Source organism: Triticum dicoccoides, chromosome 4A (assembly GCF_002162155.2).
Source record: "Triticum dicoccoides isolate Atlit2015 ecotype Zavitan chromosome 4A, WEW_v2.0, whole genome shotgun sequence".
Lineage (NCBI taxonomy): Eukaryota > Viridiplantae > Streptophyta > Magnoliopsida > Poales > Poaceae > Triticum > Triticum dicoccoides.
The window spans coordinates 490,364,359-490,385,333 of NC_041386.1; positions in this window are offsets into that span (position 1 = coordinate 490,364,359).

Here is a 20,975-nt window from a genome sequence, read left to right on the forward strand (position 1 = left end):
GTAAAAGCCAAAAGAGAAAGAAAAGAATAAAAGATAGACAAGCAAACATAAAAACGAGAAAGCAAATAAAAAAAACCTACACCCATCCAAAAAATGAAAAGGAAAAAAGTAACAAAAACCATAAAGGAAAAAAACGAAGAAACCCGACCTAAAAGCTGGAAAGAAGAAGAAGAAGAAGAAGAAGGGAATGGAAGCCACTAGACGGAGCATCAAATGTGAAGAAATATATATTTAAATTGATTAATAGATTTTCCTGGCCCATGAAAAGATGTCTTTTGATTTGTCGATGATAAACATACTGATTGTCACTTAGCGAATATCATTTCACTCGATCCATTATGCGTGAGAAGCGAACGAAAGCCCAAGCAGGCTGCCCCAACTGTTCAGACAAGACAGGAGAGCATAGTTGTCAATACACTTTCGATTCTACCACTTAATAAGCAACATTTTCTCAAAAAAAACTTAATAAGCAACAAGTGAATTGCGATAACAAGATATCCTACATGACAAATCTTTCTTTTCTTTTTTTTCCATCCGTTTTTGTTCTTTCTTTTTCACGCATTCATTTTTCATGTTTAGTTTTCACTTTCTATCATTATGTTTTGTATACATAAAGAATTTTAAAAACACAATATGAACATTTTCAATGCATGTTGAACACTTTTTTAATACGCAATGATTTTTTTAATATTTGATATTTTAAAAGGCAAACACTGAATAAATGAAAAAATAATAATAGGCAAAAATCATGTATATCTTTATTTCTTTGATATTTTATTCTATTTTAGAACTAGTAGGCATTATTACGTTTAATATGTTAATTAGAAAATCTGACAAACGGATCAAACATTTATTGGCTCAACCCATTCAACCCCAAGTGGATGACACCTCCACTATTTTTCCTTGCTACAGCCACAGAATAATGAGACTTAGAACCTGTTTGGGACAGCTCTGCTCTTTAAAATTCAGCTCCGCTCCAGAAAACATAAGCCAAATAGGGTAGCTTCACGATATGCCGCTCCACAAAAAAGCTAGAATCTAGGGCACAACTCCGTTTTTAATGAAGCTCTTCAGATGGTGTTTCAAAAAACTCTAGAAACTGGAGTTGGGTGAAAATTACCCACCACTGCTATCAGTAAGTGGATACTCCTTCGTTTCTTCCCCCTTGACCAATCAAATAGATCATTTCCACCAAATTTCTTATTCTTGAAACTGGAGCTAGATGAAAGCCAAACATTCTCTTTGGTAGTGCTACAACTTCTGGATAAAACTGCTCCAAAATAAATTTAGTGAAGTGAAATTGATTTTGATGAAGCGGAGCGGTCCCAACCAGGCCCTTATCCTATATGCCGCCTAAGAGTGCTCCGACTGAAGAAAATCCGTATTTAACCCTCGTGGCATCAAAATGTAGCCCGAACAGGTACCTGGCACTCGCACGCTTGCTCGTTAGCCGACCCAATAGAATGAGCAGGTCGCTCCGTTAGTAATCGATCCTTCGGTTGCTCGCACACTTTACCTGTTGACCGTTGGTCGGTCAACCATTGACTTCTGCAAAAATATGAATCTGAAAAAATAACAAATTTGGAAACGGTTCAAATATTAAAAAAATTCACAATTTTGAAAAGAGTCCATGAACTCTTAAAAAACTGTTCATGAATTTGAGAAAAAATCATGAATTTCATAATAATTCATAGATTTGAAAACATTCAGGGATTTGGAAAGATTTCATGATTTTGAAAAAATGTTTACAAATTTGAGAAAAAGTTCACCGTTTGAAAAACTTTCATTATTTGAAAAATATTCAAGTATTCGAAAAGAGTTCAGGGTTTGAAATTTTTCACGAATTAGGAAAAAATCACACATGTGAAAAATGTTCGTGAATTTCAAATGTTCAGGAATTTTAAAAAACAATATAAGAATATGAATATGGTATTAGATTTTAGATGTGTTTGGAATTTTATTTTTTGAGCATAAGTGTTTGGAAAAATTGAAAACAAAGAGGAGAGAGAAAAGATAAAAAAACCGATAGAAAACTGTACCGGAGCTTCTTGCAAAACCGGATTGGCAGATGATTACTCAGCCAGCCTGATAAGAACGTGCTTGTGCGCCATTTACAATGAAGAGACAAACAGCGCTAGTTTATGTTTTTTTTGTGAAAATTTATGAGAGCAACTACTTAACGAGCGTTCCTTTGGGAGCATCACAACGATCACTTACGAAAGGGCTGAGAGTGTGCCACTTGGCGCGCTCTCAACTGCCTCCACTTGTCATGCTAAGGGTTCCCTTTGGATTTTTTTTGCATGTGTTTTCGGCATTTTAATTTTTGTTGGTTTTTTTTTACATTTCGGTTTTTGACCAGTCTTTCCTAGCTTTTGGATCAAAAATAATTTTACACGAAAAAACATATTTTTTTTGCTTTCGCGAGAGGCATGGTTTTGCTTTTGCGAGAGACACAACCATGTCTCTCGAAAATGAAAAAAAAATATTTCCCTTTTTTATCTTCTGCGAGAGGCACAGTTTTGCTTCCGCGAAAAGCATGATTTTGCTTTCGCGAGAGGCATGGTCGTGCCTCTCAGAAATGAAAAAACACTGTTTTTTTTCTTCCGCGAGGGACACGGCTTGCTTTCGCGAGTGGCAAGGTTGTGCTTTCGCGAGAGGGGTGGTCGTGCCTCTCAGAAACGAGAAAAACGTATTTTCTTTCTCTTTTCCTTCCGCGAGAGCCACGGTTTTGCTTCCGCAAGAGGCACGGTTGTGCTTTCGCGAGAGGCACGACCGTACCTCTTTCAAAAAGGAAAAAAATGTAAACCAATCGGAGGTTGGATGGTTAGAAAGACTGTGGTATCCCCAGCCCACCAGGGTTCAACTCCTGGTGCGCGCATTTTTATTCCTGGATTTATTTTAGGATTTCCGGCGATGCACATTCAGTAGGAGGAGACGTTTCCGTCCACGACGAGGTGCCTACGATTACTTCGTAAATTTCAAGATGATATGCCGACTCAGTCTTTCGAAGGCGTTCATAGGGGTAGGGTATACGTGTGTGCGTTTATAGAGGTGAGTATATGCGCGTGTATATAAGCACTTGTGTCTGTACTGGTATTCAAGAACAATATATATGCGTGGACAAGCCGTATGTAGAAGTTTTTTCAAAAAAAAGGAAAAAAAACATGCTCCTGGTTCGGTATTTCCGGCCGGTCTTTTTTTTGTGAAAATAAAGTTCGTTAAACCCCATCAATATTTTGAAAATAATGCTTTAAGAACTAACATAGCCGCGCTATTTATTATGCAGCATTTCTTAGATTTTTTTATTTTTTATGAAAAAACTTCATCAAACTTTGAAAAAATTCACAAACTAGAAAAAAAGTTCATCAAATCTGAAAAGAAAAGTTCATTGATACGAAAAAATTTCATCTCATTTGAAAAGAGTTCATCAATTTTCAATAAAGATCATTGAAATTCAAAAATAGGTCATCAATTTTGAATTTCTTTTACTTGATTTTAAAAAATAAGTGTATTGATTTGACAAAAGGTTTATCAAATTTTAAAAGAGTTCATCAATTTTTCAAAAAGTTCATCAATTTTTCAAAAAGTTCATCGATTTTGAAAAAAAACATCAAACTTGAAAAATCATGGATTTTGAAAATAGTTCACATAATATAAAAAAGGGCAAAAAGAAAAAAAAGAACAAACAAGTAAATGAAAATTGTTTCGCTAGCTGAAGAGAATAAAAGGGGAAAAGGAAGTATGTTGGTACATCCGATTGACATGGCCTAGTGGTTAGGTTAAATGGGCTGGCTCAGCGTGGAGAACAATCTTGAAATGGCCTAGTGAAAAGAAAAGAACAAGTAAATTTTGAAATGTTTTGTGTACAATCTTGAAATGCCAAATATTTTTTGAAAACAGAAACAATTTTTGAAAAACTGATTATTTGAAAAATATTATTATTTTTAATTCTGGAATATTGTTTGAAAACACGAAGGACATTTTGGAAACATGAATAATTTCTTAAATCCCTAACCGTTTTAAAAATGCAAACACATTTTTTAATTTCCAAAAAACATGAACACTTTCCGTAAGACCAAATTTTGGAACGAGAAGATTATCGACAGCGGTTTCTCAAAGATCGTGGATGTCGCCTAGAGGGGGGGGGGGTGAATAGGCGTTTTAAAATAATTACGGTTTAGGCTTGAATAAATGCGAAATAAACCTAGCGGTTAATTTGCCAAGCACAAAAACTAAAACAACTAGGCTCACCTATGTGCACCAACAACTTATGCTAAGTAAGTAAAGCAACTATGTGATAGCAAGATATATGACAAAGAACAATATGGCTATCACAAAGTAAAGTGCATAAGTAAAGGGCTCGGGTAAGAGATAACCGAGGCACGCGGAGACGATGATGTATCCAGAAGTTCACACCCTTGCGGATGCTAATCTCTGTTTGAGGCGGTGTGGAGGCACAATGCTCCCCAAGAAGCCAATAGGGCCACCGTAATCTCCTCACGCCCTCGCACAATGCAAGATGCCGTGATTCCACTAAGGGACCCTTGAGAGCGGTCACCGAACCCGTACAAATGGCAACCCTTGGGGGCGGTCACCGAACCCGTACACTTTGGCAACCCTTGGGGGCGGTCACCAGAACCCGTCAAATTGCTCGGGGCGATCTCCGCAACCTAATTGGAGACCCCGACGCTTGCCCGGAGCTATACACCACAATGATTGAGTTTCGAACACCACCAACCGTCTAGGGTGCCCAAGCACCCAAGAGGAACAAGCTCAAAGGTACCAAGCACACAAGAGTAATAAGCTTCTCAACTTGTAACTTTCACGTATCACCGTGGAGAACTCAAACCGATGCACCAAATGCAATGGAAAGGGCACACGGAGTGCCCAAGTCCTTCTCTACCAAATCCCTTCAAAGCAACTAATGCTAGGGAGGAAAATGAGATGAAAAACAAAAAGGAGAACACCAAAAACTCCAAGATCTAGATCCAAGGGGTTCACCTCACATAGAGGAGAAAGTGATTGGTGGAAATGAGGATCTAGATCTCCTCTCTCTTTTCCCCCCAAAACTAGCAAGAATCCATGGAGGGATTGAGAGATAGCAAGCTCAAAAAAGGTCAACAATGGAGGAAGAACACGAGCTCAAAGGATAAAGTTCAATGGGGAAGAAGACCCACTTTTTATAGGACCTCCCGAATCCAACCGTTATGTGCTCAGGTCGTGCACAAGCAGTACTACCGCTTGGAGGAGCGGTACTACCGCTTAGCACGGTCAAAACATCCCAACGAGAGAGAAAACACGAGCTGTAGTTCTGCCAGAGAGGTAGTACCGCTCTGGGGATAGGTACTACCGCTTACCACTTATAAGCGGTACTACTGCTCGGGAGGAGAGATAGTACCGCTTACCACTTATAAGAGGTACTACCGCTCGGGTGGAGAGGTAGTACCGCTTACCGCTTATAAGAGGTGCTACCGCTCTACTACTGCGAAACCCGACACGAAAAGACGCATCCCCACAAGCAGCGGAAGTACGTGCGGCACAGGGCCATGGTACTGTCGCTTACAAGCGGTACTACCGCTTGAGACTTTCAGGAACATAACAAGAAAACAGAGGATGCAATAAAGCCTAAACTGCCACAACTTCTGCATATGAGCTCTGAATTGAGCAAACTCAAGCTTGTTGGAAACAAGATGACGGGTAGCATCAAAACATCGACAGGGGAGGCATGCCTAACAAATGGAGGACTGAAACCTCCAATAGAGAAGAACGGGCATAACCTCCAACATCGAAAACATCATAGAAGAGCAAGAGAACTCCGTTTTCGATGAACTCGAGCTTGTCATCAAGATGACCATAAGCTCCAAAACTCACAAAGAGAATGATGACCCACAAGTATAGGGGATCTATCGTAGTCCTTTAGATAAGTAAGAGTGTTGAACCCAACGAGGAGCAGAAGGAAATGATAAGCAGTTTCCAGCAAGGTATTCTCTGCAAGTACTGAAATAAGTGGTAACAGATAGTTTTTGTGATAGGATAATTTGTAACGAGCAACAAGTAACAAAAGTAAATAAAGTGCAGCAAGGTGGCCCAATCCTTTTCGTAGCAAAGGACAAGCCTGGACAAATTCTTATATAGAGAAAAGCGCTCCCGAGGACACATGGGAATATCGTCAAGCTAGTTTTCATCACGCTCATATGATTCGCGTTCGGTACTTTCATAATTTGGTATGTGGGTGAACCGGTGCTTGGGTACTGTCCTTACTTGGACAAGCATCCCACTTATGATTAACCTCTATTGCAAGCATACGCAACTACAACAAAAGTGTTAAGGTAAACCTAACCATAGCATGAAACATATGGATCCAAATCAGCCCCTTACGAAGCAATGCATAAACTAGGGTTTAAACTTCTGTCACTCTAGCAACCCATCATCTACTTATTACTTCCCAATGCCTTCCTCTAGGCCCAAATAATGGTGAAGTGTCATGTAGTAGACGTTCACATAACACCACTAGAGGAGAGACAACATACATCTCATCAAAATATCGAACAAATACCAAATTCACATGACTACTAATAGCAAGACTTCTCCCATGTCCTCAGGAACAAACGTAACTACTCACAAAGCATATTCATGTTCATAATCAGAGGGGTATTAATATGCATATAGGATCTGAACATATGATCTTCCACCAATTAAACCAACTCGCATCAACTACAAAGAGTAATTAACACTACTAGCAACCTACTAGAACCAATCCCGGACTTGGAGACAAGAATTGGATACAAGAGATGAACTAGGGTTTTGAGAGGAGATGGTGCTGATGAAGATGTTAATGGAGATTGACCTCTCCCGATGAGAGGAGCATTGGTGATGACGATGGGGATGATTTCGCCCTCCCGGAGGGAAGTTTCCCCGGCAGAACAGCTCCGCCAGAGCCCTAGATTGGTTCCGCCAAGGTTCCGCCTCGTGGCGGCGGAGTTTCATCCGAGGAGATGGCTTCTGATTTTGTTTCTCATCAAAAGACTTCATATAGCAGAAGATGGCCACCGAAGGGACACCAGGGAGCCCATGAGGTAGGGGGCGCGCCCAGGGGGTAGGGCGCGCCCCCACCCTCGTGGGCAGGGTGTGGTCCTCCTGGTGAACTTCTTGCGCTCAGTATTTTTTATATATTCTGAAAACGTTTTTCGTGAAGTTTTAGGACTTTTGGAGCTGTGCAGAATAGGTCTCTAATATTTGCTCCTTTTCCAGCCCAGAATCCCAGCTGCCGGCATTCTCCCTCTTTATGTAAATGTTGTAAAATAAGATAGAATAAGCATAAGTATTGTGACATAATGTGTAATAACAGCCCATAATGTAATAAATATCGATATAAAAGCATGGTGCAAAATGGACATATCAACTCCCCTAAGCTTAGACCTCGCTTGTCCTCAAGCGAAAGCCGAAATCAAAAAATATGTCCACATGTTTAGAGATAGAGGTGTCGATAAAAATAAAATACGGACATGAGGGCATCATGCTCATTCTTAGAACGGCAACTTATATAATTCTTGTCATATGACCTCTTATGCTAGAGTAATAATTCAATCACAATTTCAAGTATGAATCGTAAACTTCATTGAAAACTAACAAACTATAATCTCAGTCATTGGAGCAATTGCAATTTATCATAACATAGGAAAGATTCAATATATAAGAGCTTTTCAGCAAGTCCACATACTCAACTATCATATAGTCTTTCACAATTGCTGACACTCACGCAATACTTATGGGTATGGTGTTTTAATCGGACACAGAGAAAGATAGGGGCTTATGGTTTGCCTCCCAACGTTTTACCTCAAGGGTAATGTAAACAATAATAGTTCATGAAAACTCACATCCAATTAGCCATATATACCAGGATCTTTCTAACATAATGTGCTTGTCAAAGGATAAAATGTAAAAAGGAAGGGTGAAGATCGCCATGATTCTTATGCAATGTAGGAGATAAAAGTAAAAGATAGGCCCTTCGCAGAGGGAAGGAGAGGTTGTCATGCGCTTTTATGGTTGGATACACAAAATCTTAATGCGAAAGAACGTCACTTTATATTGCCACTTGTGATATGGACCTTTATTATGCAGTCTGTCGCTTTTATTTCTTCCATATCACACGATCATATAAAGCTTATTTTCTCCCACACTAATAAGTCATACATATTTAGAGAGCAATTTTTATTGCTTGCACCGATGACAACTTACTTGGAGGATCTTACTCAATCCATAGGTAGGTATGGTGGACTCTCATGGCAAAACTGGTTTAAGGGTATTTGGAAGCACAAGTAGTATCTCTACTTGTGAAAGATCGTGGATGTCGCCTAGAGGGGGGGGGTGAATAGGCGCTTTAAAATAATTACGGTTTAGGCTTGAACAAATGGGGAATAAACCTAGCGGTTAATTTGCCAAGCACAAAACCTAAAACAACTAGGCTCACCTATGTGCACCAGCAACTTATGCTAAGCAAGATAAGCAACTATGTGATAGCAAGATATATGACAAAGAACAATATAGCTATCTCAAAGTAAAGTGCATAAGTAAAGGGCTCGGGTAAAAGATAACTGAGACACGCGGAGACGATGATGTATCCCGAAGTTCACACCCTTGCGGATGCTAATCTCCATTTGGAGCGTTGTGGAGGCACAATGCTCCCCAAGAAGCCACTAGGGCCACCGTAATCTCCTCACGCCCTCGCATAATGCAAGATGCCGTGATTCTACTAAGGGACCCTTGAGGGCGGTCACCGAACCCGTACAAATGGCAACCCTTGGGGGCGGTCACCGAACCCGTACACTTTGGAAACCCTTGGGGGCGGTCACCGGTACCCGTCAAATTGCTCGGGGCGATCTCCCCAACCTAATTGGAGACCCCGATGCTTGCCCAGAGCTTTACACCACAATGATTGAGCTCCGAACACCACCAACCATCTAGGGCGCCCAAGCACCCAATAGGAACAAGCTCAAGGGTACCAAGCACCCAAGAGTAATAAGCTTATCAACTTGTAACTTCCACGTATCACCGCGGAGAACTCAAACCGATGCACCAAATGCAATGGCAAGGGAACACGGAGTGCCCAAGTCCTTCTCTCTCAAATACCACCGAAGCAACTAATGGTAGGAAGGAAAATGAGAGGAAGAACAAGAAGGAGAACACCAAGAACTCCAAGACCTAGATCCAAGGGGTTCCCCTCACATAGAGGAGAAAGTGATTGGTGGAAATGTGGATCTAGATATCCTCTCTCTTTTCCCTCAAAAACTAGCAAGAATCCATGGAGGAATTGAGAGTTAGCAAGCTCGAAGAAGGTCAACAATGGGGGAAGAACACGAGCTCTAAGGATTAGGTTCATTGGGGAAGAAGACCCCCTTTTATAGGAGCTCCCGAATCCAACCGTTATGTGCTCAGCCCGCATACGAGCGGTACTACCGCTCCACAAGCGGTACTACCGCTGGAGGAGCGGTACTACCGCTTAGCATGGTCAAAACACCCCAATGAGAGAGAAAAACACGAGCTGAGAACCTGCCAGAGAGGTAGAGCAGTATGAGCGGCGCTACCGCTGTAGCCAGCGGTACAACCGTTGGCCGCAGCGGTACTGCCGCTTGGCCCAGCGGTACTACCGCACAAGAGCGGTACTACCGCTCCTACTGCCGCTCCTACTGCCACTGAACACGACACAAGAAGAGCAAGACCCAAAATCGAGGCGGTAGAAGAGCGACACTGCAGCGGTACTATGGCTGAGAGCTCCAAGCGGTACTACCGCTGGGACCAGACAAAAGCCACTCTCAAGAAACAAGAACTGCCATAACTTCTTCATACGAGCTCCGAATTGAGCAAACTCAAGCTTGTTGGATACAAGACAACGAGTAAGAAGAGGCAGGGCAGGTATGCCTAACAAAAAGAGGAGTGAAACCTCCAACCGAGAAGAACCGGCAAAACCTCCAACATCGAAAACATCATAGAAGATGCATGTGAACTCCGTTTTCGATGAACTCGAGCTTGTCATCAAGATGACCATAAGCTCTAAGAATCACAAAGAGAACCAAACAAGAAGCAAGAAAGATGATGCAAGGATGCAATGGTTTGAGCTCTCAACGAACGATACGATCAAGCTACTCATCGAGAGCCCCCTTGATAGTACGGCAATCGATCCTATAACCCAGTCTCCCAACTACCATCATGAGACCGGTAAAATAGAAAACCTATCAAGGGCAAACCTTTGCCTTGCACATGGTCCACTTGAGCTAGATGATGACGATCTTGACTTCCTCAAGTTGGACCACCTTTCTTGATTGTGTTGGCTCGATAAAGACTAGTTGATTGCTCCCCCATACTCCACTATGGGTGAGCCACTCTTCCGCACATCTTCACATGTCCATTGCAAGCTTCAAGCATTTGATCTCTTCATGATGCTCCACTTGAACTTGCACACCGCAACCTAACCCCACAAAGAACTCTCACGAAGACCATGTGTTAGTACACAAAGCGAATGCTTACCATACCATGGGATCACTTGATCCCTCTCGGTACATCTTCTGCGCTTTGTGAGTTGATCAACTTGATTCATTCTTGACTTAATCTTGATCAACCTTGAATCTTTCCAATTCTCTTCATTTGGATGATGTCTCAAAGGTAGACATGAATGATCACACAATGTTCTTCTTCAAGACATGCTTGCAATAAGCTCGACACTCACATGACCAATCTTTGGATAATTCCTTGAATGGCACCTTGGTCGACACACACTCTCCTTGAAACCAACACATGTACTCCAAGAAAAGCCTATGGACAAAACCTTTAAATATAACTCAAGGCAACCATTAGTCCATAGAGATTGTCATCCATTGCCAAAACCAAACATGGGGGCACCGCATGTTCTTTCAACTTGGTGCGATGAATTTGGCTAGCATGAGGGGGAAAGGCAAGCTCAACCATGTTGGATGATCCATGACAATATAATTTATCTCAGATGTAAGAAAACATAACCCATTACGTTGTCTTCCTTGGCCAACGTCAACTCCTTAGCATGTCATATTTTAATGAGTGCTCACGGTCATAAAAGATGTCCAAGATAGTATGTTTATATGTGACCTCTCTTTCTTTATTACTTCGTATTAATTGCAACGATGACCAAAACTATGTTTGTCAACTCTCAACAACTTTTATTCATCATACTTTTCCTATGTGAGCTCATTACTCTCCATAAGATCCCTATGATCTCTTTGTTTCCTTTTTTTATTCTTTCTCTTTTCTTTTATTCACTTAGGATCATGGCAAAATAATCAAGACCTTGACTCAACACTAATCTTTATTATATATAGCTCACGGACTCGATTACATAGAAGGATCATAAAGCAAAACTCACAACTAGATCATACTAAAACTTTATGCTACTAGATCAAGATATTACCAAAAGGATCGAACTAAGAAAAACGATAAAGATAAAAGTGATGGTGATACGATACCGGGGCACTCCCCCAAGCTTGGCAGTTGCCAAGGGGAGTGCCCATACCCATGTGATTATGTCTCCTTTTTTGGTGAAGAAGGTGGAGTTGTTGATGATGGGTAGTCGCACATCGAGCGTAGGAGGTCTTCTAACTTGCGGATAATGCCTTTGAGTGCGATGATATGCTCCTTCAACAAGATATTTTCACGTGTGAGATACTTATTTTGTATATGAGCTAACTCGATCATATTGAAAGCTTTGATCTCAGTTGGGGTAAGGAGATTGTGATCAAGTTGAAGGATGTCTTCTATTGTCGGAGCTTGGTCCTCCGTGGCCTTCTTGATCCCTTCATCCTTGTTAGTCTCCATGGGTTCTTCTCTCTTCAGCTCTATCTTCATTAGCCAAGCATTGTTGCCCTCATTGTTAGAGGAGGAGGGAGACAACATGATGCCTAGCTTTGACAACCCTGGCAGAAAATAGCTCGAAACAAGAACAAGAGATTTTTGCGTGATACGGTGGTCAAAACCTTCGGGAGGTTATATAATGATTTTTTACCGACCAAAATACTTGTCGTGTACGAAAACGGAGTTCGGAGAGCGCACGAGGTTCCCACGAGGTAGGGGGCGCGCCCTCCACCCTCGTGGAGCCCTCGTGTCCTTCCCGGACTGCTTCTTATTTTTCTATTTTTCTAAATATTCCAAAACGGAGAAATATTGCCTTAAAAACTATTTTGGAGTCGGTTTACTTACCGTACCACATACCTATTCCTTTTCGGAGTCTGAAACGTTCCGGAAAGTGTCCCTTATGTATTCCTCCGGGGTTACGGTTTCAATAACATTGGTTTCAACATTTATGGGATTACCTGAGATATAATGTTTGATTCTTTGACCCTTCACCACCTTCGGTTTTGTGCCTTCGAAGTTGTTGATTTTTATGGCACCGGAACGATAGACCTCCTCGATAACGTAAGGACCTTTCCATTTAGAGAGAAGTTTTCCTGCAAAAAATCTTAAACAAGAGTTGTATAGCAATATATAATCACCTACATTAAACTCACGCTTTTGTATCCTTTTATCATGCCATCTTTTAACTTTTTCTTTAAACAACTTGGCATTTTCGTAGGCTTGGGTTCTCCATTCATCAAGTGAGCTAATATCAAATAACCTCTTCTCACCGGCAAGTTTAAAATCATAATTGAGCTCTTTAATAGCCCAATATGCCTTGTGTTCTAGTTCGAGAGGTAAGTGACATGCTTTTCTATAAACCATTTTGTACGGAGACATACCCATAGGATTTTTATATGCAGTTCTATAGGCCCATAATGCATCATCAAGTTTCTTGGACCAATTCTTTCTAGATATATTATCAGTCTTTTGCAAAATTAATTTGAGCTCTCTATTGCTCAATTCTACTTGACCACTAGACTGTGGGTGATAAGGATATGCAATTATATGATTAACATCATATTTAGCAAGCATTTTACGGAAAGCACCATGAATAAAATGTGAACCACCACCAGTTGTTAAATATCTAGGGACTCCAAACCTTGGGAAAATAACTTCTTTAAGCATCTTAATAGATGTGTTATGATCAACACTACTAGTTGGAATAGCTTCTACCCACTTAGTAACGTAATCAACAGTAACTAAAATATGTGTATATCCATTAGAGGAAGGAAAGGGTCCCATATAGTCAAAGCCCCAAACAACAAATGGTTCAATAATGAGTGAATAGTTCATAGGCATTTCTTGACGTCTACTAATATTACCAATTCTTTGACATTCATCACAAGATAAGACAAACTTACGGGCATCCTTGAAGAGAGTAGGCCAATAAAAACCAGATTGCAATACCTTATGTGTAGTTCTATCTCCAACATGGTGTCCTCCATAAGCTTCGGAGTGACACTTGCGTAGGATCTGTTCCTGTTCATGCTCAGGTACACAACGTCTAATAACACCATCTACTCCTTCTTTATAAAGATGTGGGTCATCCCAAAAGTAATGCCTCAAATCATAGAAGACTTTTTCTTTTGCTGGTATGTGAAACTAGGTGGTATGAATTTGGCAACAATGTAATTAGCATAATCGGCATACCATGGAGCAGTATGAGAAGCATTTATGACATTTAATTGCTCATCAGGAAAGCTATCATCAATAGGTAGTGGGTCATCAAGCACATTTTCTAACCTAGACAAGTTGTCTGCAACGGGGTTCTCAGCTCCCTTTCTATCAACAATATGTAAATCAAATTCTTATAGCAAGAGAACCCATCTAATAAGTCTAGGTTTAGCATCTTTCTTTTCCATAAGATATTTAATAGCAGCATGATCAGTGTGAATAGTTACTTTAGAATCAACAATATAAGGTCTGAACTTATCACAAGCAAATACAACTGCTAAGAATTCTTTTTCAGTAGTAGCATAATTTCTTTGAGCATTGTCTAGGGTTTTACTAGCATATTGAATAACATTTAATTTCTTGTCAACTCTTTGCCCTAGAACAACACCTACAGCATAATCACTAGCATCACACATAATTTCAAAGGGTAAATTCCAATTAGGTGGCTGAACAATAGGTGCAGAGATCAATGCTTTCTTAAGTATTTCAAATGCTTCTACACAATCATCATCAAAGACAAATGGTATATCTTTTTGTAATAAATTAGTCAGAGGCCAAGAAATTTTTGTGAAGTCCTTAATGAACCTCCTATAAAATCCGGCATGACCAAGGAAACTTCTTATACCTTTGATGTCCTTGGGACATGGCATCTTCTCAATGGCATCAACCTTGGCTTTATCAACTTCAATACCTCTTTCAGAAACTTTATTCCCCAAGACAATACCTTCATTAACCATAAAGTGGAACTTTTCCCAATTCAAGACAAGATTAGTTTCTTCACATCTCTACAAAACTCGATCAAGGTTGCTCAAGCAATCATCAAAAGAACATCCATAGACGGAGAAATTGTCCATGAAAACCTCACAAATCTTTTCACAAAAGTCAGAGAATATAGCCATCATGCATCTTTGAAAGGTAGCAGGTGCATTACATAAACCAAAAGGCATATGTCTATAAGCAAAAGTACCAAAAGGGCAAGTAAAAGTAGTCTTTGATTGATCCTTGGCTAACACAGGTATTTGAGAGAAACCAGAATAACCATCTAGAAAGCAAAAATGTGTATGTTTGGATAATATTTCTAGCATTTGATCGATAAAAGGTAAGGGGTAATGATCCTTTTTAGTGGCCTTATTTAATTTGCGGAAATCAATTACCATCCTATAACCCGTAATAATTCTTTGAGGAATCAATTCATCTTTATCATTAGGAACGACAGTAATACATCCCTTCTTAGGGACACAATGGACAGGACTTACCCACTGACTATCAGCAACGGGATAGATTATACCTGCCTCAAGGAGATTTAGTATTTCCTTTCTTACCACTTCTTTCATTTTAGGAATCAGCCATTGTTGATGATCACGAACTGGTTTAGCATCTTCTTCCAAATTTATCTTATGTTGACACAGAGTGGGACTAATGCCCTTAAGATCATCAAGAGTATATCCAATAGCAGCATGGTGCTTCTTCAGAGTTTTCAATAATCTCTCTTCTTCATGCTCTGAAAGGTTACACTAATAATAACAGGATATATCTTTTTCTCATCAAGATAAGCATATTTAAGAGTATCAGGCAACGGCTTAATCTCAAACACGGGATCACCCTTGGGTGGAGGAGGATCCCCTAGGATTTCAACAGGAAAATTGTGTTTCAGAATAGGTTCCTGTTTAAAGAATACTTCATCTATTTCCCTTCTTTCATTCATAAACATACCATTTTTATGGTCTAGCAAATATTGTTCTAAAGGATCACTAGGTGGTACGGCAATAGAAGCAAGACCAATAATTTCATCCTTACTAGGTAATTCTTCTTCACGGTGTTGTCTACTAAATTTGGAGAAATTAAATTCATGAGACATATCATCTAAACCAATAGTAACAACATCCTTTTTGCAATCTATCTTAGCATTAACAGTGTTCAAGAAGGGTCTACCAAATATAATGGGATAAAAGTTATCTTGTGGGGAACCAAGAATAAGAAAATCAGCAGGATATTTAGTTTTCCCACACAAGACTTCAACATCTCTAACAATTCCCATTGGTGAAATAGTATATCTATTGGCAAGTTTAATTGTGACATCAATATCTTCTAACTCAACAGGTGCAATATCATGCATACTTTCTCTATATAGGCTAATAGGTATTGCACTAGCACTGGCACCCATATCACATAAACCATGATAACAATGATCTCCTATTTTAATAGAAATAACAGGCATGCCTACCATAGCTCTAGGTTTATCTTTAGCACAAGGTTTAGCAATTCTAGCAGTTTCATCACAGAAATAAATAACATGCCCATCAATATTATCAGCCAAGAGATCTTTAACAATAGCAATATCAGGTTCAACTTTAATTTGCTCAGAAGGTGTATAAGTTTTAATATTGCTTTTACGAACCACAGTTGAAGTTTTAGCATAATCCTTTATCCTAACAGGAAAAGGTGGTTTCTCAACATAAGCAGTAGGAACAATAGGATCATTATAAGTGTCAGTCTTTTCTTCAACTTTAATACGTGCAGCTACTTTTACTTCTATGGAAGGATGATATTTAAACCACTTCTCCTTGGGGAGATCAACATGAGTAGGAAAAGATTCGAAGAAAGAAGCTACTATCTCAGAGTCAAGTCCATATTTAGTGCTAAATTTACAGAAAACATCGGTATCCATAAAAGATTTAACACAATCAAACCTAGGTGTCATACCTGACTCCTTACCTTTGTCGAGGTCCCAATCTTCAGAGTTGCGTTTAATTCTTTCCAATAAATCCCATTTGAATTCAATAGTATTCATCATAAAAAGATCCAGCACAAGAAGTGTCAAGCATGGTGCGATTGCTATCAGAAAGCCGAGTATAATTTTTTTGAATAATCATTTCTCTTGAGAGCTCATGATTGGGGTATGAATATAACATTGATTTAAGCCTCCCCCAAGCTTGAGCGATGCTTTCTCCTTGCGAGGCCAAAAATTATATATATAATTGCGATCACGATGAACAATATGCATATGATAAAACTTCTGATGAAATTCCAATTTCAATCGTTTGTAGTTCCATGACCCCATATCATCACATAGCCTGTACCATGTCGATGCATCTCCCCTCAAAGATAAAGGAAAGACCTTCTTCTTAACAACATCTCTGGGTACACCTGCAAGCTTAAATAATCCACAAACTTCATCCACATATATTAGATGCTCGTCAGGATGCTTTGTTCCATCTCCTACAAAAGGATTAGCTAGCAGTTTTTCTGTCATACCCGAAGGAATTTCAAAGCAGACATTTTCATTTTCAGTAGGTTCAGTAGGTTGAGGAGCAACTCTTTGCTCTACTGGTCGGGGTGAAGATACCCCGAACAAGCCCCTCAGAGGATTACTTTCCATAGTAACAAGTGACAGTAAATTTCAGCACACTATATAAATTTTTCCTTACCAAATTCCACCTACCAAAGGCGCTTCACTCCCCAACAACGGCGCCAGAAAAGAGTCTTGATGACCCACAAGTATAGGGCATCTATCGTAGTCCTTTCGATAAGTAAGAGCGTCGAACCCAACGAGGAGCAGAAGGAAATTATAAGCGGTTTCCAGCAAGGTATTCTCTGCAAGTACGGAAATAAGTGGTAACAGATAGTTTTTGTGATAGGATAATTTGTAACGAGCAACAAGTAACAAAAGTAAATAAAGTGCAGCAAGGTGGCCCAATCCTTTTTGTAGCAAAGGACAAGCCTGGACAAACTCTTATATAGAGAAAAGCGCTCCCGAGGACACATGGGAATATCGTCAAGCTAGTTTTCATCACGCTCATATGATTCGCGTTCAGTACTTTGATAATTTGGTATGTGGGTGAACTGGTGCTTGGGTACTGTCCTTACTTGGACAAGCATCCCACTTATGATTAACCTCTATTACAAGCATCCACAACTATAACAAAAGTATTAAGGTAAACCTAACCATAGCATGAAACATACGGATCCAAATCAGCCCCTTGCGAAGCAACGCATAAATTAGGGTTTAAGCTTCTGTCACTCTAGCAACCCATCATCTACTTATTACTTCCCAATGCCTTCCTCTAGGCCCAAATAATGATGAAGTGTCATGTAGTCGACGTTCACATAACACCACTAGAGGAGAGACAACATACATCTCATCAAAATATCGAACGAATACCAAATTCACATGACTACTAATAGCAAGACTTCTCCCATGTCCTCAGGAACAAACGTAACTACTCACAAAGCATATTCATATTCATAATCAGAGGGGTATTAATATGCATATAGGATCTGAACATATGATATTCCACCAATTAAACCAACTAGCATCAACTACAAAGAGTAATTAACACTACTAGCAACCTACTAGCACCAATCCCGGACTTAGAGACAAAAATTGGATACAAGAGATGAACTAGGGTTTTGAGAGGAGATGGTGCTGATGAAGATGTTGATGGAGATTGCCCTCTCCCGATGAAAGGAGCGTTGGTGATGACGATGGCGATGATTTCCCCCTCCCGGAGGGAAGTTTCCCCGGTAGAACAGCTCCGCCAGAGCCCTAGATTGGTTCCGCCAAGGTTCCGCCTCGTGGCGGTGGAGTTTCGTCCGAGGAGATGGCTTCTGATTTTTTTCTCGTCGAAAGACTTCATATAGCAGAAGATGGCCACCGAAGGGCCACCAGGGGGCCCATGAGGTAGGGGGGAGCGCCTAGGGGGGTAGGGTGCGCCCCCCACCCTCGTGGGCAGGGTGTGGCCCCCCTGGTGAACTTCTCACGCTCAGTATTTTTTATATATTGTGAAAACGTCTTTCGTGAAGTTTCAGGACTTTTGGTGCTGTGCAGAATAGGTCTCTAATATTTGCTCATTTTCCAGCCCAGAATTCCAGCTGCCGGCATTCTCCCTCTTTATGTAAACCTTGTAAAATAAGATAGAATAGGCATAAGTATTGTGACATAATGTGTAATAACAGCCCATAATACAATAAATATCGATATAAAAGCATGATGCAAAATGGAAGTATCAGAGAACCAAACAAGAACCAATAAGATGATGCAAGGATGCAAAGGTTTGAGCTCTCTATGAACGACACGATCAAGCTACTCATCGAGAGCCCCCTTGATAGTACGGCAATCAATCCTATAACCCGGTCTCCCAACTACCACTATGAGACTGGTAAAATAGAAAACCTATCAAGGGCAAACATTTTTCTTGCACATAGTCCACTTGACCTAGATGATGACGATCTTGACTCCCTCAAGTTGGGCCACCTTTCTTGATTGTGTTGGCTCGATGAAGACTAGTTGATTGCTCCCCCATACTCCACCATGGGTGAGCCACTCTTCGGCACATCTTCATAAATCCATTGTTACCATAATGGACGGCAGGCTTCAAGCATTTGATCTCTTCATGATGCTCCACTTGAACTTGCACATCGCAACCTAACCCCACAAAGAACTCTCACGAAAACCATGGGTTAGCAAACAAAGCGTAATGGACAATGCTTACCATACACCATGGGATCACTTGATCCCTCAGTGCATCTTGTATGCTTTGTGTGTTGATAAACTTGATTCATTCTTGACTTAATCTTGATCAACCTTGAATCTTTCCAATTCTCTTCATTTGGATGATGTCTTGAACGTAGACATGAATGATCACACAATCTTCTTCTTCAAGACATGCTTGCAATAAGCTCAACACTCACATGACCAATCTTTGGATAATTCCTTGAATAGCACCTTGGTCGACACAAACTCTCCTTGAAATCAACACATGTATTCCAAGAAAAGCCTATGGACAAAATCTTCAAATATAACTCAAGGCAACCATTAGTCCATCGAGATTGTCATCAATTACCAAAACCAAACATGGGGGCACCGCATGTTCTTTCAGTTTCGAACATACATTAGTGTGTACGCCAAATTAAATTAACACTTCGGCATAATGGCTAATTGTATTGTCTTCCATGTCTTGGCCAGACGAGTACCAAAAGGAAGGACCAAAAGAAAAATATGTATCAACATCATACGGTTATGACTTGCACAAGGTTAAAAAAAGCTCAAAATACTAGCGCATATGGGTTGAGATTAGGGTTTCTGTGTGTGGGGGGGGGGGGCTAGGGATGGTGGCAATGGTGCTACAGAAAGAAGCGACCATGAGGGGAAGCGACGGTCGTGCCATGTGCCATGGGAGGCGGGTGTACGATGGTGGGTCAAGCAGGTGATGACTAGACGGACAAGAGTGCAGAGTGGGTTAGGCGGACGTGTGTGGAGGTAGGGCGCACATGGGAAGGACCGGACTTGCTGGAGAGAACAGAGAAGGAGGAGGAGGGCGAGGAAGGCTGATCTGTGCCGCCGGAGCTTCTAGTCATGTCTCTGTTCGTCTCCTCTCTTGCTCGGTTGCCTGTTTATTTCCCCTCGAGCGCGGGCGAAGTGGTAACTCGATCACTTGATCCCGAATATCAGGCGAAGTCGAGGTTGTATGCTCTAAATTCAGGAATAGCTACGTGGGATGCAAAAGCGAGCCAGCCAATATTTTGGGCCAATTCAGCCAGTCAATTCGTTGACCATCCAAACAATGGCATTCAGGTTGTGCAATGCCAATATCAGTTTCTACGGCTCAATATCAACATCCAAACTGTGCATTCTTTAGATGCATAAACATCTTTGAAATGCGAACTTTGAATGAAAAAAAGACATTTTTGTAATTTTGCTTTTGTTTTGAAAACAGGAACATGTTTTGAACTTTTGATGCATTTTTGAAATAAAAAACAATTTTTTTCATTTGTGAACAATTTTTAAAACAGGAACCATTTTCTCAAACATTTTAACTTTGTTTGAGAAGGTCCAAAAAAATTGAAACTTGCGAACATTTTGTAAAAACACAAACCATTTTGGAAATATCTGTCCTTTTTTTGAAAAAACACAAGCAATTGAAATTTTAAATCAATTTTCAAATTTTGAACATAAATTGTAAATTGTGAATTTATGAAAAAAAAGAATGAGAGTTTTTATTTTTTAAAGAAATGAGAAAAGAAAAAGGAAAGGAACCAGTGATGAAGAAAAGAAAAGAAAATCTTTTGCCTTGTTTTAAAAAAGAAAGAAATTGTGCTACCTGGCCAACTTGATTATAGAGTACTCCTACTACATAAAAAAAAGACAATCATGTGAAGCTTTATTGAATCGTCACAATGTTTACAGTGATGAATTAAAGTTTTATTTTTGCGAAAATGATTCGGATCCATTATCAAAGTTCAGCGAAGGTACAAAGCATCTCGAAAATAGTAAAAAATTGGTCTAACCAAAACATAACGACCAACTCCTAGTTGTAATGCATGCTTCACTAGATTATGAGCCTCAAAATTCAAACTCCTAAACTCATGGATAAAACTACATA